Consider the following 25871-nt stretch of genomic DNA (forward strand, 5'->3'; position numbering starts at 1 on the left):
GAGAAAGCACCCCAGATGACCCAGAAACCACGGACTTAACCATGAGCTCTAAGTGAGACATCTGGGATGGGGAGAAGCTTGGGAGCGCTCCAAAGACCCCCCGGGACTCCAGAAGTGTGGTCCGCCAACAGGGAAAGCCACCCAGCAGCAGGGCTGCCCCAAGGCCATTCCAGACGGCCCCGTCCCCCACTCCAAGCTCAGGCCCAGCCCAAGAGCCCGCCCCGCGTGGCCCTGGGGGCTAAGGCTGAAAACTCAGAGGGCCCCCGGCCCCAGCCTTGCCATGACAGGAGATGCCACGGAAGCTCCTGCTGCAGGATCCCAGAGGCACCAGAGCTCCTGCCCCCCAGAAATTTACAGACGAGAAGAATCCCGACCACGGGGCCCAGAATACTGCAGTGCATCCTCAGAAGCTCTACGTTATAACAACAACTTGGAGCTGTAGACCCGGGCTTCCAACATGTCCAAGAACTCCAGGTGAAAACCACCTCCACCAAAGGCTGGTCTCTAGCTCTCCAGAGTGTTCCCCTATGAGGGGAAGGGATGGGAGGAGAATAAGCATTTATTAAGCTCCTACTGTGGATCAGACACTGTTCGAAGCACTTCACAATTATCTCATTTGATCTTCACACCCAAGGAGGGGAGTTAGATGCTATTATTAAATCGATCCTCATTTTATGGATAAGGAAACTGAGGCAACCAGAGTGCAACAGCTAGAAAGTGTCTGAGGCTGGATTTGAACTCACCAAGTTGAGGGTGCCCAGGTCCAGCACTCTGCACTGCGGTGCCGCCTAGCTGCCGTCAATGGAGACAGAGCTACTTTAATGGACCTTTCACACTCTTACAGCTGTCACTCAAACTCGGTCTACAATCTCTTGCCTCCACACCTTTGCAAAGGCTGAGCCCCCTGCCTGTATGTGCTCCCTTCTCACCTGGGCTCTCAGAATCTTTCTAAGTATGGAATGACTTCAGGTACTGGGCCCTCTCCCTCCATCTCGTCTTCTCTATTTTTACACCCTATCTCCCGATGGAATATAAGCTTTTTGAGGGCAGGGACTGTTTTCTTTTTTATTTTGTATTCCCGGCACTTAGCACACAGAAATTGCTTAATAAATACTTGTTAATTGTTAAACAGCAACAGCAAGATTGTGTGAGGATCAACTATCCCAGACTTGGTTCTTCTTGGCAGTTCAGTGATCCGAGGCCGTTCCAATTAACTTTGGATGGAAAAACGCCATCCGCCTCCTGAGAGAGAACTATGGAGTCTCTAAGTAAATCAACACGTTAGGTTCATAGTTTTTTCCTCTTTCACGGTTTTCCCCTTTTGTTCTGATTTTTCTTTCCTAACATAATTCACAAGGAAACATGTAAAAAAATAATAATAATAATGTATAATTCCCCCCCAAAAAAATTTTTTTTCAACGTAACTAGGGAAAATAAAAGTTTTTTTTAAAAAAATGTTTGTTAAATTAAGGGAGTTGAATGTCCAACCCAGTTCCTGAGCCAGAGCATTCTCCAGTTCTACCATTGAACACATTCCAAGCCTGAAGTTCAAAGGCCGAGCCACCCAGAGAGCAGCAAAGGTGGGACCCCACGCCATGACGAGGGCTTCACAAATGTCCTTCCAATCCTGGTCAGCCTCAAAATGCAGCCATAGAATAATTTAGCTTGCTTTTTTTTTTTTTTTTTTCAGGTTATTAGAAAAAAAATATTGAAACAACCTTCCCTAAAAAAAAAAAAAAAAGAACTTCATCTGGCTATAAACACATTAAAATCAGTTGGGCAAAATTAGTTTAATGAAATGGAAAATCATTGCGTGCCCTACTTACAACACTTGAAAGTGATTAAAAGAATAGTTTAGCTTTCAGGGGAAAGGAGGGGAGAGGGAGTGGGAAGAAGTCGGCCGGTAGACTTAGGCCAGAGTCCCGAATTAAGGTCGTGAAGGTTGACCAAAGTCTCCAAAGATCACCTGGAAGGACTCCATTGGGAATCCATCGAGTCAATCCTCTCCCTCCCCTCCGACCTCGGAATGGGGATTGTTGAATGGGGGAGCCCAGGGGTTAGTGGGCCTGTTTGGGGATGAAGGTGTGATTTTTAAGGATTGTGAGAGGAAAGACTCCACCGCTGGTGAGCAAGAAGAAGGAAACGTGCTTTGGCGTTTTGGGAGGAAAAAATACCAAAAATACTTGGCAAGCAGCTCTGGCGACCTGGAGCGCAGACCCTGTCACACCCTATGTTAAAAGAGGCTTTTGTGGTTGTCTTGGGAACTTTCCACCTTTTCCAGCATTGTTTCAAGCGGAAAACACAACCAAGTCCAAAGTTCTAACCCAGGACCTCCTGGCCCATGTTTACAGCACTCCCGGCACACCCCAACAACCCTGGGTCATATAAGGCCATGGGAAAGACCAGGGGGTGTTGAAGCTGGAGAAGAGAAGAATCGGGGTGATGTGAAAGGGCTCAAGTACCCCAAAATCTGGCTCATGGCCTCTGATTCCAGGCATTTTGCTTGACCCCCAAGGCCAGAACAAGGAGCAACCTCCAATCATTAGGGAAACCAACGTTAGCTTGATGTGCTAACAGCTGGAGCCGTGCAGGGGGGGGGGGGGGGGGGCCTTCTCACAGAGGCCCCTCATTGGCTTTGCAGACCAGACTCACGTGCACCTCTGGTTCTGTAAGGACCCTCGAGCCCCCAGAATTCACATGGAAAGGGAAATTGCTTCCCTGAGCTTGCGAGCCAGGACCCCGACAGCTGGGGAGCTGCAAACCCAGCCCTCCCCTCCCACCAGCCAGAGCTGTGGGGAAAAGAACTGACTCAGCCTTGTCCCAAGTGGATCTACCTGAGACAAGGAGGTCAAAAATCTGAGGAAGAAGCCCCAGGAGTCCTGGGAGCCATCCTGATGTCCCAAACTACTTTTGCTGACTTAAAGACAGAATCAACTCATCACTTACTAAATAGGTTTCTATCTTTAAAATTGCAATAAGCACTTATTAAGCACCTACTACATATGGGAACTGTGCTAAAAAGGAAAGTACAAGACAGCTCCTGCCCTCGAGGAAGCCAAAATGCAAATAAATAGGTACAAAGAAGCTCAAGACAGGAGAAATAGAAATGATTAAAGGAGAGAACGCTCTAGATTAGGAAAGAGAGGAAAAGGCTCCTTTAGAAGGTGAGATTTTAGATGGGGCTGGAAGGAAGCCAGAAGGTGGACCATTCCAGGCATGGAAGACAGGTGGGAAAGCGTTCGTGGATCAGCCAGGAGGACCCTGGACGGAAGAGCTGGGGGCGGTGGGGAGGAGATGCGGAAGCCCAGAGAGGGGAGCACCTGGTTACGAGGGACCCCGACAGCGCTTAGCCTGCAGTCAGGCTCACCGCCCAGCCGGTGCGAGAAGTGCCCCTGCTCTGGCTCCAGGAACAGCTTGACTTTTCTTCTGACGCCTGCCTCCTGCTCCTCCGGGCATTCCTGCCCTTGCTCTTGCTGCTGTCCACACAGGCCCACGCGGGCCCCCTCTCCGCTGCCCTCCGGGTGACCGTGAACTCGGGTCTCGAGTCTCTGGAATGCCATGACTCACAGTTTCACTGAAACAAGGCTGCGATGAAGAAGGCTTTGTTTCGGGGAGAAGCGTGGGATCCCCATGAGCCCGGCCCGGTTTCCCACAGGATGTCCAGCCCACTTGCCTTTCCTTCGAGTCTTTGGAGACATTGAGCCGCAGATCTTCCCCTATTCCTAGTGCCTTCCCATGGATGAAAACGCACTCAGCCGATGCTTCCCGACCCTCTCTGGAACCCCCAAATGCTGTTCAGACGTCTCCAGTTGGCCATCCCCTCCACATATCCAAAGGCCTCCCTCTAATCCGCTTCCCCCGCTTTGCCTCCTTCCCATTTATAGTCAAGGGGACCACGAGCATCCTGGTCACCCAAGCTCACAACCCGCAGTCATTCTAACAGCCCAACTCACTCTCACCGCCACTGGCCCATACAATGGCCATGCTCGATGTCTGCTGTTTCCCCCTTGCAGCCCCCTCCGAGACGTGCCCGGCTCTACTGACACTGCTCCCCCCCAGCGCAGACCCTCACCCTGAATCATGTAACAGCTGCTGGGGGATCTGCCTCGGGCCTCCCCCTGCTGGTGCATCCCCTACTCAGCCCCCAAGGAGACTTCCTAAAGTACAGATCTGATCACGTCACCCCTCTACCCAATGAACACCAGGCTCCCCGACTCCTCTGGGATCAAACACAAAATCTGCTGGTGTTCGATTGAATATATTCTTTCTAATATACACTGGGAAACACCTACTACATACCAAGGACTGTGCTGGGCACCAGTAACTCAAAAACCAAAGTGATTCGTCGCCAAGGACCTGACTTTCTGTCATTAGAGAGTAAGCTCCTCGAGAGCTGGAACTGTCCTGTGTCTTTTGTATCCTTGGGGCTTAGTACAATGCCCAGCATATAAGAGGTGCTTAATAAATGCTTCCTGAATAATTGTCAGAAAAAGCAAGATGATCCATATGCTTTTCAGGGGTCCTCACAAAGTCAAGGAAAGTAGAGGTAGACCCCAGGACACTGGGTGGGAGAAAAGGGGCAATAGTCACGTGGGATAAGCAGACATGGATGAACTACAATTTACATCCTAACATCACTGGTCTGAGGTATCGGAGAAGGCATCAAAGAAACAGCACAGTGTGTTTTATTTAACCTCCAAAAAAGGAGCACGAGGAGGGGCAAGGATTCCCAAGAAAAAGGATGTCCTTGTTTGGCTGTTAAAAGCATCTGGAGTCACTTGGTTCACAAGACAGAAAACTACTTTAAGAAATAATAGAGCTCTGAATCAATGCCAAGACAGCCAAAATCATGATGTGTCCTATTTGCTGATTCATGGCTCTATCATTCTAGGATGGAAAAAATCCTGAAAAGGAGAGATTAACAGACAGGACAATCCCAGCCTGAACTACAAATAATAACAAGAGGTCGTCCTGACCTAGATACTGCGAAGGAATGAAGATGTCGAGTAAAGTGAAGTATTCAGAGGAAACCAGACACTGGCAAAAAGCCAGCAGTCTGGGATGGGAAAACCTTGAAAATCAGCCAGCCATCAGACTGAGCTCCAGACGAAGGGGAGAAAATGGGCTAAGGAGCCCTGCGGGAAGGAGCCCAAGAGTAACGCCAGTGGAAATAGCATTGACGATCTCTGGCCTTGGAAGCCTCGCTCGTGTCCGATTCTGCAACATTTGAGTAGGAAAAGAGAAAAACCCCTTCAGGAGCGGTCTGGGGGGCACGCAAACTGGGATAAACTTCAAGATTCTTCTGCTTTCACAAGCTTAGCTATGAGTGATGTCAGCAGACCTAGGTGAAGACAGGAGGTGCTCAGTAGGACAGAGAATGATGAATGGGTAGCTGGGTGGTGGACAGTTAGACAGACTGACAGTGCAGTTACTACAGGCCGGTAATGAGTACTTGGCGTTCGGCTGTTGTCATTGTGTCCAAACCTCCATGATCCCTTTTGGGGTTTTCTTTGCCTGGGTTTGCCCCTTCTTTCTCCAGTTCATTTTACAGATGAGGAAACTGAGGCAAACATGATGAAGTGACTTGTCTACTTCACACACAGCCGGCAAGTGTTTGAGACCAGATCTGAACCCAGTAAAATGAATCTGGCTCCGGGCCAGTGCTCTATGTACCATGACACCCCCTATATGACACAGGGAATACAAATACAAGTTTAAAAAAAAAAAAAAAAAAAGTCCCGTCTTCAAGGAACTTCCAATTCTAGTGGAGCTAAAAAAGCAGCCAAAGGGTGGGTGGTCCCTGCACAAGGACATGCTCTGACCAGTCCCTCACTAAAGAAAATGGCTCCAATGAACTCTCGGGAGCTGGCTCAGGTGCTTCTTCAAATAGAAATCCAGTCAAGACTTAGCCAAAAGGCCAAACCTGCAAAGGATTCATCAAAAGCCAGTGGATCAAAGGTAAATGGGAGGGGGGGCATCCCAAGACATGCTAAGGGAAGGAGCAGGGCACTGTCTTCCTACTAAATGCCCTCTCTCATCTCCCTATGGCATTTTTCCATCCGAATAGTCACCTCATCTGAAATCCTACCATTCACAGATTCACTCCTAAGCTTTAACCAATTCCTGCCTTTAAAATACAAATATTTCAGACCAGAATGTCAGTCATTCACACTTTAGCGAGAATGAGTTTGATCTGCTCACTTTCCTCCTTTTACCACATGGAGCTGAGGATACCGGTCCAGATTTAACATATAGTATATAGGTCTGAGACGAGGCCTGGCGAGGGGACAGGACGCAATTCTAACATCAGAAAAAGCTGAGTTTGAGTTCTGCTTCTGGTACATACTAGCTGGGCAACCCTGGACAAACTGCTTAGGCCCTCAGTGTCCCAGAATAGTTGTTAACGCAAATTAACGGGAGGCATTTTCCACGTCAGTGAAGTCACAAGTGCAGACAAAAAAAAGTCTGCGTCCAATAAGCCAAGTCACCACTCCAACACCTTCCCAGGAGAAGCGACCCAGGACAGAGCAGCCTACGTGGCTTCCAGCTTTTAAGGACAAGGCCAGGATGAAAGTCACTTCCTCCAGGTCCCATGATAAGATAAATGGATTTGTGGGTGGCCACGGGAGGGAGAGCCGGTCGTCTCATGCTCCCCTGACCCCCCCCAAAAAGAGGCTGAGCGTCTCGAGAAAGGGGAGAACAAATCTGCTGACAGGAGAAAGGACAATTTTTAAAGCTTCTGGGGAAAAATTATGTGCCAGCCCAAGGCCTGCCCATGTCCGGCCTCATCCTTGGGGGCTGAAGGGAGAGGAAGGGTTGCTGACCTTTCTTTTATACACAATCCCCACCCCGACTTCCTCTGGCCCTTAGCAGCAAGAACCATAAAGAGAACATATAAAAGGAGAGGAAAATTAAACTGCATCAAAATTGGCCAAATCAAGGAAATGGTTTATCTCCTTAAAAGGAAAATCACAGAGGAAGAGGATCAACCCTGCCCCCACCCCACCCCCACCCCACCCCAAGATCCAAACGGGAAAGTAACAAGAGCTGAAATGGGGCAGGGAGGGTGACGGGGAGAAGGAGAGCTTAAAAGCACTGGTTTTCCAAATGGGGTGATCATATTGGGTGGATGTTTTCCTTTTATTTCAATTTGCATTGCTACCTATTTCTCCTTTCTATTTTTAATTATATTTACCAATTAGCATAAAAAATAAAAGTGTATGGAAAAGCACTGGATTCGTTCATTCTATCCCTCCAGCCGTGTGACCCTGGGAAAGGTCCTGATTTCTCTGGGTTTCCAGTACATGGCCCAGTGCCTGGCACACAGCAGGTGTTTCAGAAACGTTTGCTGATGTTCTGACTGATTCCCTCATCTGTAAACGAAGAGGTCACACTAGACGGTATGGAAGAATCTGAATTCAAATCCTGCCACAAATGATCAACTTTGTAACGCGGGTGAATTCCCCTGAAGTTTCTCCAGCACAGTTTCCTCAGCAGAACCAGAGTGCTGGAAGAGATGGCCTCTCTAGCTTCTCCAAAGGTATTCCCCCCTCTGCCCCACCCAGTGCAGAGTGCTCCAGGTAAAATCCCCACTCTGGCCCCCGATGCCTGCTGCACCCCACCCTTCTGCAAAGAAGGGAGGGAGGTTAATTTCCTGAACTCTCCCAAGGACCAAGATCTTGCGATCACCAGCATTCAATTTCATTTTCTGGTAGTTGCCTTGTTATCATCACCCCGTACATTATTTCCCCGGGTCAGCTTCCTTTAGTCGGCACCAGTTTCTCTAAGTCTGCCCAGCCTCCGAGTTCTTCAGTCTCGCTTTCTTACAGCCAAATAATCCCCCCCGTAGGTCCGCCACGGCCCAGCGGGCACCGTGCTGTTCCCACTTGTGGCCTGGACTGGTCTTACCTCTGTTTTCTGCTGTTCACTCCAACTAAGGCTTCATCGATTCTTAGGGTGAGCCCAGGTTATCAAAAGCTTCCCAATGGAGAGCAAGCCGGGAAAGAGTTACCAATCTGAAAAGAAATGGAGAGACCAAATGAATTCAAAATGGATAGCTGGGTGGGTGGATGGTTAGACAGATAGCCAGTGCAATGACTGCAGGCCAGTAAAAAGAGTACTTGGCGTTCGGTCGTCGTCAGTTGTGTCCCATTCTCCATGACCCCATTTGGGTTTTCTTGGCAAATGAAGAGCCGTATCCGTTAGATAGTAAGCTCCCTGGAGACAAGGGAACTAGCATGGTGCCTGACACATAATAGGTGCTTCATAAACGCTGACTGACTGAATTAAACCAGGACCCACTAAAGGACAGTAACAACGATAATATCAGAGTTCAGATTTAATAGAAGACAGCAAGACGCTTCACCTGCATGGTCCCAGGTCAGGGGTTATCATGTTCATTTTGCAGAGCCAGAACCCAGACTCAGTGGCTCGCCCACAGAACCACAGCTGACATTTATTCCAACTGTGGTTACAGTTTGCAAAATATTTTACATCTGTGATGTCATTTGAGCCTTCCTCTTGTAAGCTGGCAACACAATCTGCCGCTAAAACAGCACACTTGATTGGTTGCGACTGTTTTTAAGCGAATGAGTGAACACCTAAGTCGTTCTTAGGAATGACAATCACAGCTGGAACCAAAGAGAGCTTGCCACTGTCAGTCGCTAAAGCAGGGGCAATATGGGGGGGGAGGGGAGAATGGAGAGATCGGAGGAGTCAGGAAGACCTGCCTGGATTACACTGGCCAAGCCTCAAACTTCAAGTTTCTCATCTTTAAAATGGGAATAATATGGCAAAACCTGCCCAACCCCAGAATGAAGTGAGACCCAAATGATAACGCAAGGATCTGAACATCAGCTACTATTATCATTAGCATTGTAAATAATAACTACAAGGGGCAGAGAGATAGAGCAGAAGATAATGTATCAGGAGGACTTGAGTTCAAATCTAGCTTCAGATACTTGCTCGGAGCAAGTGATTTCACCACAAATGCCTAAGAAATGACAATGATGATAATAATAATGATAACCCTGCCACTTAACATGTCAATAATTGCCTAATATACGAGGTAACATCAGGAGGCCAGTGGGGAGCAATGGATTTGGCATCAGATGACCTGGATCCAAACCTAGCTGTGTCATATCTAAGTGATATTGAGCAAAACACCAAGTCTCTTTCCTTTCTGAAAAATCAGAGGAAAAGATGACCAAAGTTGAGAATAGTCGATGGCGAAATGTGACCACTTTGTGGGCGGGATCACAGTCCCACTGACTGTTCTAGAGGGCAATGTGGAATTCCACAAAGAAGTGACTAAATATCCTACCCCGAGATCTCATTGGCAGGCAAATGCTTCAAAGAATCCCAAGAGAAAGAGACGTTCCCTGTACACCAAAATCCCGAGAGCCTCCAGGCCTTGTTATAAGTATACAGAAAATATTAAAGCAATCTATAAATAGGAGACTTTGGGGTGGTTATAATCATCTTCATCACCATTTAAATAATCCAGCTCACTCATACTCAGCTCCATCCAGAACACTGGCAGCTCCCAGAGTAGAGCAGAGGCTTCCAGAACCAGCTGAGCCACCTTGGGGTTGCAAGCACGGGATCAGGAGGCGCCCGTCTTTGACAAAGATGCTAAACTTGAAGAAATGTGTTTCCACAAAGAGGAAACCTTTGACGTTCCTCAGTTAAAGACAAGTTCAGTCTTAGTTTCTTCTTTCTCTCCTAATGTTGGGAAGTGGCAGGAACTACAAGCTAGTTACTCCTGGCTCATCATTCGGAGAGCTGGGGGAAGGGAGCAATACGAGTCCAAGTGAAAAAGGAAATTCTACCAAAATGCACAAATCAGAAGCCGGGTTTTGCTTCCTGTTCAGAAGCGCTCCTAGCAGGACATGATCTGCCATGTTCTCTCCTCATCTCCACCTCAGAAATCCTTGGAGGCTGAGAAGGCTCAGCTTAAGCATCCCCTTCAGCAGGAAGCCCGTTCTGCCTTCCCTACCCTTCCTCTCCTTCCTCATCCCCTCTCAGCATCATCTATGCTTTCTATCTCACAACTATTATCCACCTGTATCTGTGCACGCCTGTCTGCTCCATGACAACGAAAACACCTTGCGAAAAAGGACTCTTATTTCTGTCCATGTCACTCCAACACCCAGGCAGGTAGGGGATTAGTAGTTGTTGCTGATTGATTGATAATAATAAAAGAACTAAAACAGAAAAAGAAATTTAATTAATAGAGTAGAGCATTAAGCTCCTGGAGAAAAGGGATTTTTCCTCTCTGCCTTTGTGAGTAGTTGTCAGAGACCTGTGGTTTAGACTTTTAGCCAATTGCGAACGGGAAGGTTCTGTTTTTAACATTTTATGTAAGAGGGAGGGGGGGGAGGTGGAAGTTGTGCTTGGAAAGACAGAAAACAAATCTTTGTTCGATGAAAACAAAATATTTCAAGGTAATTTTTTTCATGCCCACCCTAAAGTATCTGGCAATTGCATAGACACAATATAGACTGAGGCATCTGAAAGGTCCCCAGAGAAAGTGGCGCAGTGGTAAAGAACAGAAAGAAAGAAAGGAGAAGTCAGCTATGGGATGGCAAAAACAGGTGTCCCGGGACTCCGGCCACACTTTCCTTTGAGAGGCAAAGGCTCATGAAGCATAAATGGCTTCCATCAGTCAGGTTTTCTGGGGAACACTTTGCCCAGAACGTGTCTGACTCATCTATCAGACACGAAAAATGTCCAATACTTTTTAAATAGCATTTCCAAAACTTCAAGAATTTTTTCAAATGTCAATTAAAAAAAACAAAAATAACAACTGTACTGATTCAAGGAACAGGGTTGACTATAGTCAATATTTACAGATATATTTACAGTATTACAATATTTACAGATCTGCTATCACCTCGGGATGCATTTCAAAAAGTGCCATTCAAATGCAGCCTCAGACACTTCCTAACTGTGGGACCTAGCTCTTAACCTGTCTCTTTCAGTTTTCCCACCTACTTGCCTGGGTTGCTCAGATAAAATCCTATTTGTAAAGAGTTTAGCGCACTGTCTGGCACACAGTAGGCATATAATAAATGCTTCTTTCCTTCCTTGGGCATTTGTTTAATTGTACATCTTCCACCACATTTTAGGGTTATGTATTCCTGTAAGTAAACAATCAGGTGTTTGCCTTATCCTGAGAAGCCACTTAGAAGCGGCACCTTTGGTTTCCTCAGCTGGGGGTCAGGGATTTCACCCAGGCACACTTTACTCCTGAACCATGCTTCCCAGCTGCTCACAGCCTTCAATTTTTAAATCCTCACTCTTTAGGTATCCAAGGTACCTCACCTAAGTGGACATTACTATCTGGGTCACAACAGGATGATTCATCACCACCCCCCTCAAAAGCAAGGCAGCCTCCATCATAACTCAGTTTCGCCTCCATCATAACTCAGTTTCCCCCCCTCAAAAGCAAGGCAGCCTCTATCATAACTCAGTTTCTCCCCCCTCAAAAGGAAGGCAGCCTCCATCATAACTCAGTTTCGCCTCCATCATAACTCAGTTTCCCCCCCTCAAAAGCAAGGCAGCCTCTATCATAACTCAGTTTCGCCTCCATCATAACTCAGTTTCCCCCCCTCAAAAGCAAGGCAGCCTCTATCATAACTCAGTTTCGCCTCCATCATAACTCAGTTTCCCCCCCTCAAAAGCAAGGCAGCCTCCATCATAACTCAGTTTCGCCTCCATCATAACTCAGTTTCTCCCCCCTCAAAAGGAAGGCAGCCTCTATCATAACTCAGTTTCGCCTCCATCATAACTCAGTTTCTCCCCCCTCAAAAGGAAGGCAGCCTCCATCATAACTCAGTTTCACCTCCATCATAACTCAGTTTCCCCCCCTCAAAAGCAAGGCAGCCTCTATCATAACTCAGTTTCGCCTCCATCATAACAGTTTCTCAGGCTTCAAGGATGTCCTAATGCTGGGGATAACATGGTAGCTATAAAGGGCCATAAGGAGAAATGGCATCTGACTTGCAGGCCTGTCTGATGGAGACGTCTGGATTGAGTCAGAGCTCTGAGGACATGTGACCACACAGCCTTGGACTCAATGTTCCTCAGAGCAGAGGGACATTCTGGTCTTGAACACTGAGGGCCCTCCCCTCCCACCAGGTTCCGTTCAGACAATGGGGCCCAGAGAACAAAGACTATGCCAGACAGGGAGCAGACAGGGCACAGCAGGAACCTTTCTGGGAACCCCAGCCATGCCCCGCTCCTGGAACTGCTGTAAGGAAAGATCTGCAACTCAAGAAAGAAATAAAGAGCACCCCAAAGCCCTTCACCATTCTACCACTGACACGTGCATAGGGCCGCCCGTGTAGTCCACAGGACAACACTAGGACAGGGCCACCATCGTCCTCAATACTGAATCCCTCCTCATGTCATTGGCATTCAAAGCCTTTGCAGACTGATTACAGGTGCTCTTTCCAGACAATTCCCTCCACGCGTGCACCTTCCCGCTCTTCCTTACACACAGCTATCTCCCATGCCTCCCTCAAGACCACCTGTTAGAAGCCCCCATTTCTTCCAGTGCTTCCTTACACAAATGACCTGTGAGGATCCCCCCAGCTCTAGGAACTTTGACCACCCCAGCCTATATTACTCTGAATTTATGTTGTAGCTACAGTCTTATTTCTCTATTTGTGGGAAGACTGACTCTCCTTAAAAGATTATAAGCTTGGGAAGAATAGATGACACAGTGGACAGAACACAAGCCTTAGTCAGAAGGACAGGAGTTCAAATTTTGCCTCAGACACTTACTAGCCCTATGGCCCTGTGCAAGTCACTTAACCCCAATTACCTTGAGATAGATAGGTAGGTAGATAGGTAGATAGAGGGAGGGAGGGAGGGGTGAAGGGAAGGAGGGAGGAAGGAAGAAAGGAAAGGAAGGAAGAAGGGAAGGAGGGAAGGAAGGAAGGAAGGAAGGAAGGAAGGAAGGAAGGAAGGAAGGAAGGAAGGAAGGAAGGAAGGAAGGAAGGAAGGAAGGAAGGAAGGAAGGAAGGAAGGAAGGAAGGAAGGAAGGAAGGAAGGAAGGAAGGAAAAGGAAGGAAGTTAGTTCTTCTAGAGCAGGGAATGAATATCTCCTTTTTTATTTTTCAATTATCCCAACATTAATTTCAAGATGGAGAAAGAGATAGAAACAGAGATAGAGAAGATATAGCAAGAAAAGGGAAAGATAGGGAGGGAGAGAGGAAAAGGGGGAAGGAAACAGGAGGAAGAAGAAGGAACAGGGAGAGTACATCTACTATGAGCACCAGCACTGTGTCTCATCTACACCAGGCATCTGTCCCCCTCCACTCATCCTCAGAGAATTAGTTATGAGTTAGCATTTAGAGAGCACTTTAAGATTTACAAACAGCAGGGGGCACCAGAGTGCACCAAGTGCTGGACTGAAATCAGACAAATTCAAATTTCAGCCTCAGACTCAGCCTGGGCAAGACATATCAGAACCTCAGTTTCTTTATCTCTAAAATGGGGATGATTGTGTCTATATTACTCCCCTCCAGAACATACAGAAATTATTAAAGCACACTAGAAACGGGAGACTTTGGGGTGATTGTAATCTTCCTCATCACCCATTTGAATAATCCAGCCCAGCCATACTCAGCTCCATCCAGGACCCTGGCAGCTCCTCTGAGTAGAGCAGGGGCTTCCCAAGTCCGGAACCAGCTGGCCTACCTTGGGGTTGCAAGCACGGGATCAGGAGGCGCCCACGTTTGACAAAGACACTAAACTTAAATGTGTTTCAAGAGAAGAGCAAACATTTGGCATTGCTCAGTTAAAAACAAGTTCAGCCTTAGTTGTCTTCCTTCCCTCCTGATGTTGGGCAAAAGCAGAAAAGGGAATCACGGTCATGGAAGGAGGAACAACAGCCACAAATACCTCCATGCTAAGTGGGATGCTGGGCAGCCCTAGAAAGCTGGACACTTGGGGCTAGAAAAATAAAAAATACAAATGCCTTTGGTAGATAGCAAATTCATGATGCATTTTCCCCCTTTTTTGAAAAAAAAAAAGTAAGGGAGAAGGGAAGAATCGTGGTAGAGACATCATCAGTCATCCATGTGTAATGTAGGCTGACAATCCACATCTTTGACTCTCCTCTACCTCTCCCCCACTTCCCTACCCACCTGCCATTCCCTTATTCCCTTCCCCAGGTTTCTCCAATCAATTTAGTGCTAATTCTTAACCAAAAATAAAATATATAACCGAATACTTAAAACTGAAAAGCTTCTACACAGACAACATTAATTCATCCAAGAGAAAAGGGAAAGAGATCAAATGGGAAAAAAAAATCTTTGCATCAAATTTCTGAGAAGGGAGTGGCATTCTGATAAGGGTGAGAATGTGGGTGCATTTCTACATCTAGCAGCTATTCCCCAATTGATAAATATTCAAAGGACATGCAATTCTCAAAAGAAGAACCACAAGGTATTCACAGCGACATGGAAAATGCTCCAAATCATTCAGCATAAGAGAAATACAAGTTTTAAAAAATCCTGAGGTTTTACTTCATCTCCTGCAAATTGGCAAAAATAACAAAAAAGAGTCAATGCTGAAGGAGATGCGGAATGATAGGCACACTAACAGATTGCTGGTGAAGCTGTGAAATGGTAAAAAGCATTTTGGAAAGTCATTTGGAATTACGCAAATAAAGTGATTAAAAATGTCCATACACCATGGCTCTCTTCAACAATGAGATGATTCAGGTTTGTTCCAATGATTTTGTGATGAAGAGAGCCATCTATACCCAGAGAGAGGACTGTGGGAACTGAGTCTGGATCATAGCATAACATTTTTACTCTTTTTATTGTTGTTTGCTTGAATTTTATTTTTTCTCATTTTTAAATTTTGATTTGATTTTTCTTGTGCAGGAAGATAATTGTATAAAAATGTATGCATAGATTGGACTTAACATCTATTTCTACCATGTTTAACATATATTGTATTACTTGCCATCTAGGGGAGGGGATGATGGGAAAAGGGGGAAATTAGAACATAAGATTTTGCAAGGGTTAATGTTGAAAAATTATAAAAAATAAAATAAAAAATATCCATACACCTTGAACTAGAAACTTCCTGTCTGGGATTACACCCCCAGGAAGTCATCAATAAGAAAACATTTCCTGTGGAAATCTTCAACATAAAGAAGATCCAACTCACTTCCAGTTGATCAATGATGGACAGAGGTAGCTACACCCAGAGAAGAAACACTGGGAGGGGAATGAAAATTGTTAGCACTAATATCTGTCTGCCCAGGTTGCATGTACCTTCGGATTCTAATGTTTATTGTGCAACAAGAAAGTGATATTCGCACACATGTATTGTACCTAGACTATATTGTAACACATGTAAAATGTATGGTATTGCCTGTCGTCGGGGGGAGGGAATAGAGGGAGGGGGGGTAATTTGGAAAAATGAATACAAGGGATAATATTATAAAATATATATATATATAATAAAAAAAAAAAAAACATTTCCTATAATGGCATAATATTTATAACAGCATTTTTTTTGATTGCTAAGAATTGGAAACAAAGTAGATCCCCATCCATTGAGGAATAAGTAAACAAATGTTGGTTTCTTGGTGTTCAGTCATTCAGTGGCGTCTAACTCTATATGACCCATAGATTTTCCACGGGGTTTTCTCGGCAAAGATAGGAAAGTGGTTTGCCATTTCCTTCTCCAGAAATAAAGTGCGATTCAAGAAGGTAATGGAATCTTACTAGCTGTAAGAAATTATATGGGTGATCAATAGAGAGAAGCTCGGGAAGATCTCCATGAACTGATGCAGCACGAAGCAAGAAAACATCATATAGTAACCACAACAATGCACCAAAAAAATAAAAGTAATAAAATACCTCCTAAAATCAAGAGGCGAAGAATAAAGAGATATACAACCCACCCATCTTTGGGGAAGATGACAGGTCCACAAGTGTTACACATTGTACATGGTTTCAGATTTTTCTCAATGTGTCAATCCAATCAATTATACCTTTTTATCCTCACTAAAAAAAAAAAATGCTATTTGTCATATGGGTGGCTCTTGGGAAGGGGACAGGGAGGAAGAGAAGGAAAACAAACAAACAAAAAAAAAATTTAAAAGAAAATGGCCACCAGGTGTCATCATGGAGCATAGAGTGCTGAGTCTGGAGTCAGGAAGGCTCATCTTCCTGAATTCAAATCCAGCCTCAGACCCTTCCTAGATGTGTGACCCTAGACAAGTCACTTACCCGTCTGCCCTAGTTTCCTCATCTGTTAGATGAGCTGGAGAAAGAAATGGTCAAACCCTCTGGTATCTTTGCCAAGAAAACCCCAATCAGATCAAAGAGTCAAACACAACTGAAATGACAAATGGGGAAGAGGGCAGGGAGAGACTTCCAGGATCGGGGTCTTCATGTACCAAAAGTGAAATCCTTGTTGAAGAGATCAGCCTTATTCTGCTCAGCCCCCAAAGGCCAGAAGCGGAGGGGGGGCACAAAAGGGAGAAAAAAGCAGATGAAGATTAAATTTATGATGAGTATCACATTACAAGGTAGACTTGAGGTCACATGATGATCAATCCAGTGGAGCTGCCCCATTTTTACAGATGGGCAAACTGAGGCCCACAGCAATGAAATGAGCTGTCCAACACTAAACTGTAGAGCTGGTATTCCAACTGGGGGCCTTTGATTCCATCATCCTATGCAAGCATGCATGTACACACACACACACACACACACACACACACACACACACACACATTTCAAGGTGCTTAAGCCACGGCTACAAGCCCAACTTCTTGGGAATGTTACAAGAAGACATTATTTCAGGCACCAAAGAGACACGGTGCCCTCCGAAGTCTGACACAGACTGTCTGCTCATCCAACCCTCTCTCCATGAGCACAGCTGTGATTTTTGTTCAGACCTTCATCAAAGAGTTAGCTGGCCTGCCTGCCTCTAGTCTCTCTTCCCTTCAAGCCACCCTAGACCCAAGGATCAGATTACCTACACCCACCTCCCCATGCTCCTTCCACGGCTCCCCACTGCTGACTCAACCACAGCAAGAGGGCCAAATGCTGTCATTTTGCATGTACAAAGCATAATTTACTTATGAGGAACATCATTCGGAATGATTAGGAAAGGAGGCGGGCCAGCCTCAAAGATGGACAGATCAAAAGCCATACAAAGAACCAAAGGAAGTTCTCCAGAATGTTGGCTCAATCACGCGTGGCAGATCTGTGAAAAATCAAACACAGGATGAGAATCCCACAGAAAAACATGTGGCCCATCAGCCCCAACTAACAACTAACTAAACCTCAAGATGGTTTCACTGAAGCAATCACTATGATCTCACAAAAACAGCCAAAGATTTCAAATTTCTGTAAAGAGGCAAGACAGAAGAAATGGAAACGCTACTGCTACATTGTTGGTGGAGTTGTGATCCTTTGATCCCAATATTAGTGCTCCTCCCTTAGGACATTATTCAGAGGAAAGAGCTAAAATACTAATTCTCTCCATTTGTAATGGACAAAAAACAAGGAGGAACAGGAACGGTTCAATAAAATCTGCAGCATAATAAAATAACAAGATATTAATTATCTCATTATCCCAAGAAAAGGACAAATAGGAAGGTCCTAAAGAAACATGTAGATACATACCAATGTGTCTCAACTCAATTCTGCACATGTTCCTTAAGCCCTGACTAGGGGCTCGCAGCAAGAAGAGAGACAAAAAAATAAGACGTTTCTTGTCCCCTCCATTCACCCAGTCAGTTCCTCATGCACATGGCTGAAAGTAGCGCAGCTCACTTTAATTAATCAGAATGATTTCTTTATTGTCCAATAAATGAGTAGAAAAGTAGTTTATATCTACTATGTCTACTGAAGAAGAGCGACTGGAAGACTGCAAAGTTGGGCAGACAACCCAGCCACGGGCCACAATGATATAAAAACAACAGCCACAAGACCGTCCTAACGAAGCTATGGAACACATCCGTTATTACTCATGTTTAAATATCTTTCTATGTCTTGTCCTTCCGTCACCTTTCAGGTCTGACTCTCTGCGACCCCATTTGGGGTTTTCTTGGCAGAGACATCGGAGCGGTTTGCCATTTCCTTTTCTTGCTCATTTAGAGATGAGGAAACTAGGGTAATGATTCCCGGGTCACACAGTAACAGAACTCAGAATTTTAACTCGGGCCTTCCTGACTCCAGGACGCTGGGCCCCTCGCTGCCCTTTAAGGTTACATGAAAGTAGTTTGGAGCTTATGGCCTTCTTTGGGATTTCAGCCTCCAAAGTGTCCATTTGTTCTCAGGAAAACCCGAGTTCCTTCACCCCCAAGGCAACCACGGGGCAATTACTGGACCTCGTTCTGTGAGCTTTGGAGTCTTAAGAGTGTCGTTCACGCAAACCGTCTCTGCTTTTCTAGAAGGAATTCCTCCCCTGCCAATAGAGCCACTCGACGAATTGACATAATAATTATTATTATTTAATTGATGTTTGTGTAATTATAATTTTATAATATAATATGATCATCAGTATTATTCGCAATAATAATGTAACCTTGGTTCCAAACTCCAGGGAAGCTTTCTTCCTTTCAGGACAGAGAGGTGAATAATCTCAGGGAATAATCCAATAATCTCTGGAGTTACAAGTCTTGGGTTAAAATTCTGCCTCTGCAAATCACTTCCGTGTAGGTCTGCCTTTATGTGTATGTGTGGGTATGTTTACAAATACATAAAATGAATTGAGGAAGCACCAAATAAAATGGACGTTTCCGTATGTTTAAAATTAAAGTAAGGCCTGGGCTTCTTAGTAACAGGTCCCTGATCCTGCAGCTCCAATATAGTTCAAGTTCCTTTAGTTACAAGGCTTCCAGAAATAGCCCATCCCCTGGGGGGCCTCTGGGCTGAGCCTGAGCCAAGGAAGCCATGCAGGAATGTACTGAAAAACAAGACCTTTCCAAGAAGGAGAAAGAGATGTCCGTGTATTATCCGATCACATGATCTGAGAATCCTGGCCTAGATTCAGCATGGGATCACCGAGCCCCAGTTTGGCTGGATAGGGGAAGGTTGGGGGGTGGGGAAGCTCGATCCGGGGCCGGCTTTCCTCTCCATCCCCCAGCAGCTTTCTAATGAGGGGTCACGGATGGTCGGCTACGGGGATGCTCTGAAGAATGACAAGAAAGAATTAAACTCCAGATTTTTTCTTTTGGGGATTTCTGGGATGTCAGAAGGCTCTCAGCCCCCGAAGAACACAAAATGTCCCAAATTTCTACAGCATCTGGTGAGAACGTGGGGGGCCCTGCCCGTTTTGGGGGGGCCTTCCTTCTCCCTCACGAGCAGATTCTCCGGGCAGAGCTTCCCACACTGACCCCGGGCTCCGGCACGGCGCAGGGCGGCTGGATGCCGTCCAAAGTGGCTTTCACAGAAACAGCTTCACTCCTTCAACCCAGCTTGTGTCACACAGTGAGATGCGACACTCGGCCTGGGGGGAGGGCGGGCACCGTGGTGCCAGGCTGGACGGGCACCGGCGCTGGGCAGGGCCACGTGGTGTTAAAGCCAATCAGGCGTCCTCAATAAGCTGGCACCGAGAGGGCGAGCGGAGAGCCACCAGGCTGCCCCAGGGGCCCAGGCTGGACAAAAGGCAGCTGGAAGCTTCCGTGGCTATCGGAGAGCCGATCCAAGAAGAATCCCCACAAGAAGCACCACTCCCCGGCTCCTCTCCTCAGGGGGACCCCGAGCCGCGACTTCTCCTCCTCTCCCTCTAGAGGACGATGGATCTTCTCACCAGGCCGCCGCAGATGGCAGTGCCAGCCTGGGAACCAGCCAAATGTCAATCAAGCCGTGCTTCCGACACGCCGGGCACAAGAGCCGGATTCAGGGCTGACGGGGTGCAACCCTGCCTCGGACCCTTACCAGGTGGGGTGTTCCTGAGCCTCCTGTGCCTCAGCTTTCCCATCTGTAAAGTGGGTCATCACAAAGATCCAATGAGTTAATACCCGCAATGTGCTATTTTGTTTGGTCGTTCCACAGGGTTTGCCATGTCCTTCTCCGGATCATTTTACAATAAGGAAACAGGCAAACAGGGTAAAGTGGCTTGCCCAGGTCACCCAGCGAGTCAGTGTCTGAGCCTGGATTAGAACTCAAGGCGATGAGTCCTCTGACTCCAGGCCCAGCGCTCAGTGTGCCATGGCGCCTGATACAAACCCGAGAGTTCCTCTTCAATACCATACCCCTTATCACATGTATGAGACTTATATTATCTGTTGTTACACGCTGATCCAATACACAACACGGGCCAGGCACAGCAGTGAATGTTCAAAATATCAAGGCAAAAACACGAGCTTCTGACCCCCCACAGCTTATGCTCTTCTAAAAGGATGAGATGCCCTACTATGCGCTCCCTTGTGCTAAAGCCGCTTCTTCAATCCAGCCAAGGAGCAGGAGAGCATCCGCTCTCTTGGCTGGTGCACGGCTCCCATCAGGCTCGGCACTGAGCCCCTGTGCCAACTCCCTTCCCCCTGGCATCCCGGGTTCGCTCTCCCCTTCCCTTCATTGCCAGCGTTCTGCAAACTCTCCCCCCTTGCCAAGCTCTGGCCATCGGGCTTCTCCCGACCCCCGGGAGCGGTCCCCTCCGAGGTCATCTAGGCCAGAGGCCTCTGCCCATCCTCGGGTCCGCAGTCACGGACCTCTGACCACGACCTGCTCCTTGGAGCATAGCGAAGGAAGTCCCGGGACTGCTTGGGCAGGAGCTCCACCTAACTGCCCAAAGTGTGTGCCCAGCCCAGGGCTCCTTCCCCTCTGACACGCACAGGGCAACGTCCCCAGGATGACCACGCGACAGCACAAATAGCAGGGCCCGCCCCTGCCCCACGAGGTGCCACGAGATTGACACGTTAGCTTCTTTGGGAGGCTGGGAGCTCAGGGATCACTTATCCCCATTTTACAGAAGAGCAAACCCACGCACAAAACCAGAGTCACCGAGTTAGCCCAAGGCAGAGGCCAGACTCCGAGTCGGAGCTTCCTCCCTCCGGGTCCCAAACCAGCCCTTCCAGTCCAGACCCAAGGGGACCCAGGGAATCGATGCAATGGCGAGCTTTGGGGAAGCGAATCTTTCCAGTTTGCATCAAAGAGTGAAATGTAGAATCATTTAAGTCAATTAAGCTAATGATAACACCTTAAAGACTTGAAATGTTTCCGTATGGCAAGGCTCTCTAGGATTTAGAAGGAAAGTGCACCGGGTTTTCCTCCTCCTCTCTCTCCAATTATCCCATCCTGGATTCCTCTGCTAGCTGCTTTTGCTCCTTCTATAGTATGTCCCAAAAGTCTTGGTGCCATTTTAAGGCCTAATTGCTTCAGTTATCCAATGCTCTGACTCGGGATGAGCATTATGGTCCAGCGGGGGATTCGGAACCAGAGGATGGAGATTTGGGCCCTTCCTCTCCCTCTCCCGTCCCTTTGGACAGCTTGCTGAGGCTCATGGGGGACTTATGCAGAAAGGAAGGTTAAACTAGAGCCGTCCTATTGAACTCCAACAGAAAATGATCCCTGAGGGCCCCAGATCGACTTAGAATCGCATTCTTGAGATGTGTTTTATTTGTTTTGTCCAACGTTTCCCTAGAATCATTTAACCTGGGTCTCGGGGGAGCCCGGCGAGGCTTATGGCAGCACATTGGAGCCCTCGGGTCCAGAGGCTGATGGACCTTCCAGCTCGAAATCCCTGCTCGACCTGCCTTCGTCGGCCTCCTCTCCCTCTGTGATTTCATTCGCTCCCGGCCTTTTAAGCAAAACCTCTAAGTCAATGGCTCCCGGGCCTGCTTCCCTTCCAGGCTCTGAGCTAGATTTAGCCACTGCCCCTTGGACACCTGCACCGGCGTCTCTGGCCCACCAGCCCCTCCATGGGGCCAAAAACAAAGTTGTTTGCCCCCAAAGCCCTGCTACCCCTTGTCCTGAATTTCCAGTTTCTGGGCCTGGCCTCTTTCCACCCCCTCAGACATCCGGCTCTCAACATAGAGGTCATCTTCAATCCTCTCTGTCCTTGATCCTGCTCAGGAGATCTCCCCAGAGCTGGGGGAATCACTTTGTATTCCCAGCATTTAGTCAGTGTCTGGCATACAGGTAGTGCTTAATAAGTGCTTGCTGATGAGTGAATGACCAAACACTTGATCCGATAGTAGTTCTCCCTGATTGTACCAGAACGATGGCTCTCACTTGCCTTTGGCCCTCTCACCCCAAGAACTCAGGGCTCATCTGGGTAACTGGATAGTGCCCTAACAGTCCCTTTGCTTCCTCTCTCCTACCTCCGAACTTTCCTGTCCCCCCACCAGCCAATCCTTCTGTTCATTGCTCCAATATCTTTCCTCTCACCCCTTGCACGAAGCTCGTCCAGAAAGGTTTGAGTGACGGCTCCCTCGGCCGGCTGCTCATCCGTAAGCGGAGGAGGTCGCGGCGTCTGTCCTCTCCCCGAAAAGGCCGTTCCCTCGAGTAAATCAAACAGGCGAGGGACAGGCGGCCCGGGAGGCCAAAACAAACACGTAAACCCCAGTGTCGGGAGGCGACGCGAGGAAGGTGGTCCGGGAGGCACATCTGGAAGTGGGCCGTGGCTGCAGCTGGACGGACGCGGGCTTTCCTCGTGCCGGGGGGCGCGGGATTGACCCCGTTGTTTCAGTATTCCTTGCTTTCTTCTGGTTTTAATTTTTTCTAATTAGACATAAAAGCAGTTTTTAACATACTTTTTTCTTAAACTTCTGAGTTCCAAATTCTCTCTCTCCTTCCCTGCTCCTTGAGGAGGCAAGCAATCTGATAGAGGTTAACAGCCTCTCTTTCCATGGCCCTGAGCAGCGGCTTAGAGAAAAGAGCAAGATTAGAGCTCTCCCCGAGCTCAAATCTAGCCTCAGACACCAAATAACTGTAACTCGGGGAAAATTATTTCATCCCTTTGCCTCAGTTTCCTCATCTGTAAAATGGCAAAGCACTCCAGGATCTTAGCCAAGAAAACCCAAATGGGGTCACAAAGAGCTGTCAGACGGGACTGGGACCACTGGAGCACAAACTCCTTGCTCACGTGGCAGCCAACATTCACATGGCACCTTAAGGTCTGCGGAGCTTTTTCCCAATTAAAGCCTCACAACTGTGGATAAGTGCTCCTGTCTGTCCCGACTTTGCAGACCCCGAGTCCCACCAACACTAAGTAGGGGAGCCAGGACTCAAACCCAGGCCTCGCTCTCTAGCCATTGGCTGGGCTTTTCTGCTCCGTGATTTCCCCCTGAAGAGAATGTAAGCTCCTCGCGGGCAGGGATTATTTTGTCTCCTTGCATTTGTACCCCCCACACACACACAGGACACTGCCCGACACTTAACAAAACCCCCTCTGTCCTTCCATCTCTTGTCCAAGTCTTGCCCTTATGGAGCTTATATTCTGCCAGCGGAGGAAGAAAACAAAACTATATGTAAAGTAGATACAAGAAAATGGGTGGGGGGGGAGAGTCACATAAATAACAGGTTGGGGAGTCACCCAAATAACGGGTGGGGGAGTCACACGGCCAGGGGCCCAGCAAAGGTCTCCCACAGGAGGCCCCTGAAGGGAACCAGGGTCTCTGCTCGCAGAGGTCAGGCGGAGGAGCACTTGTCTCCTATTTCCCAGCTGCCGCTGGGCCTGGACCTTCTGTGGCGCTCTGGACACAGCTCCTCCTCCCTCCCGAGGGGCGGTGCTCCCCGCCTCCCACCCATGGCCCTCTGCTTGAATCAGGCTCCTTCTTTCCAGGCACAAAGCCACGGTCAGAGGGAGCGGACCCGTCCCTCCCTCCCCTCTCCTCCCTCTTCCCCTGAAGCTTTTCTAGCAGCCGCCGCTGGCCCCCACGCAGCCGGTTGGGGCCAGGAGGGATGGGCCAGCAGGGCACGTTTCCGGCCTCCTCGGCTCACCAGTGTTGAATTCCTCTCGCCGAACCCCCCCCACGAGTTGGCCCTTCTCCCTGACCAAGGAAAGGAAACCCATTCATCTGCCTGCGAGCCCCGCTTTCCCCATCATCAGCACTTCTCCAGCACCAGGCCCAGCAGGCCCAGCTCTGCCCGCCTGTGAACCTCCGGCCCGTCCCTTCATGTAAAATGGCAAAGTCTCGTTTTCAGTCAATTAAAGCAGATGCCCCGGGCGCTGGGGAGCCGGGTGGAGAGGCTGGCCTCAGGGGCTGGGGAGGCAGAGGAGAGGCCAGCCTCAGGTTCTGGGGAGCAGGGTGGAGAGGCCGGCCTCAGGGACCGGGGAGCCGGGTGAAGAGGCCGGCTTCAGGGGCCTGCACACACCGAGCGGGTTCTTTCACTTCAAAGAAAAAAGGGCTTGACCTTTAGGAGTAAAACCATCATTAAATAATGCACAGAGCTCCTCAGAAGAGAGAAGAGCCCCGGTAACAGGAGCCCTTGCCACCCCAATCCCTCGCCGCGTAGTCACCAGCTACGTTTCGGATACCACGGCCTGCTGGGAAAACCAGCCCAGGACAAAGTCAGCTCCTGCCCTCCAAGATCTTCCATTCTAACGGAAGAAGGCCGAAGGGGGAGGGGACATACAAAGGTCCCCGTCTGGGGAGAAGGTGCCTTCCGCCGGGCAGCCCTGGGAGCCTCGGGGATGGACTCCCACATGGGGACTAACACTGTAACTGGGGCAGAGAACAGGGGCCAGGGGAGGGAGGACTGAGAAAAGATGCAGCTCAGAGGGAGGAGGGAGGAAGGGAGGAGGGGACATTGAGCCTGAACCATGAACGTGGGTGCACTTCCCCGCCCCCTCCCCTTCTCATCCTGGGCCCCTCAGTGCTGGGTATCATGGCGGTGGCTGACAACAGCTGAGGCCGACAACTTTACAGTTAGCCAGGACTCCCATTGGCGGCAGATCTACAGCTTCCTTCCCACATTCACGCCTCTCCTTCCATTCACTGGCTCCCTACATCCTCCTCCTCCTCTCTCACCTAAACTATCGGGACGGGCTCCCAGCCTGCAGGCCATTCCCCCACAAAACTGCCAAATGGAGATTCCCACAGCAATCTGCCCTCCCCACCATCCACCCGCAGCTCCTCCCCCTGACAAAGCCTCAGTGCTCCCTTATGGCCTGAGAGAGAAAAAGCAAAGTCCTCAGCCTGGCTTCCGAGGCCTTCTGCACACCGATTCCCATTCCCCCTTTTGCATGCCGATTCCCATTCCCCCTTTTGCACACTCATTCCCATTCCCCCTTTTGCACACTCATTCCCATTCCCCCTTTTGCACGCCGATTCCCATTCCCCCTTTTGCACGCCGATTCCCATTCCCCCTTTTGCACGCTGATTCCCATTCCCCCTTCTGCTGCACGCTGATTCCCATTCCCCCTTCTGCTGCACACTGATTCCCATTCCCCCTTCTGCACACCGATTCCCATTCCCCCTTTTGCATGCCGATTCCCATTCCCCCTTTTGCACGCCGATTCCCATTCCCCCTTTTGCACGCTGATTCCCATTCCCCCTTCTGCTGCACACTGATTCCCATTCCCCCTTCTGCACGCCGATTCCCATTCCCTCTTTTGCACGCCGATTCCCATTCCCCCTTCTGCACACTGATTCCCATTCCCTCTTTTGCATGCCGATTCCCATTCCCCCTTCTGCACACTGATTCCCATTCCCCCTTCTGCACACCGATTCCCATTCCCCCTTTTGCACGCCGATTCCCATTCCCCCTTTTGCACACTCATTCCCATTCCCCCTTTTGCACACTCATTCCCATTCCCCCTTTTGCACGCCGATTCCCATTCCCCCTTTTGCACGCCGATTCCCATTCCCCCTTTTGCACACTGATTCCCATTCCCCCTTCTGCTGCACACTGATTCCCATTCCCCCTTCTGCACACCGA

General features: G+C 48.5%; 1 protein-coding gene across 1 annotated transcript in view; it reads right to left on the reverse strand.

Moving 5' to 3' along the window:
- The window catches only part of SGMS1 (sphingomyelin synthase 1), a 176985-nt gene that overhangs the window by 112604 nt on the left and 38510 nt on the right, over nt 1-25871 (reverse strand). The window contains exon 3 of the mRNA XM_074297073.1: nt 7909-8015. The gene's annotated coding sequence lies outside the window, so the exon portion shown is untranslated. The remainder of the gene's footprint in view (nt 1-7908; nt 8016-25871) is intronic.

This window comes from Sminthopsis crassicaudata, chromosome 2 (assembly GCF_048593235.1).
Source record: "Sminthopsis crassicaudata isolate SCR6 chromosome 2, ASM4859323v1, whole genome shotgun sequence".
In the NCBI taxonomy this organism is placed as follows: domain Eukaryota; kingdom Metazoa; phylum Chordata; class Mammalia; order Dasyuromorphia; family Dasyuridae; genus Sminthopsis; species Sminthopsis crassicaudata.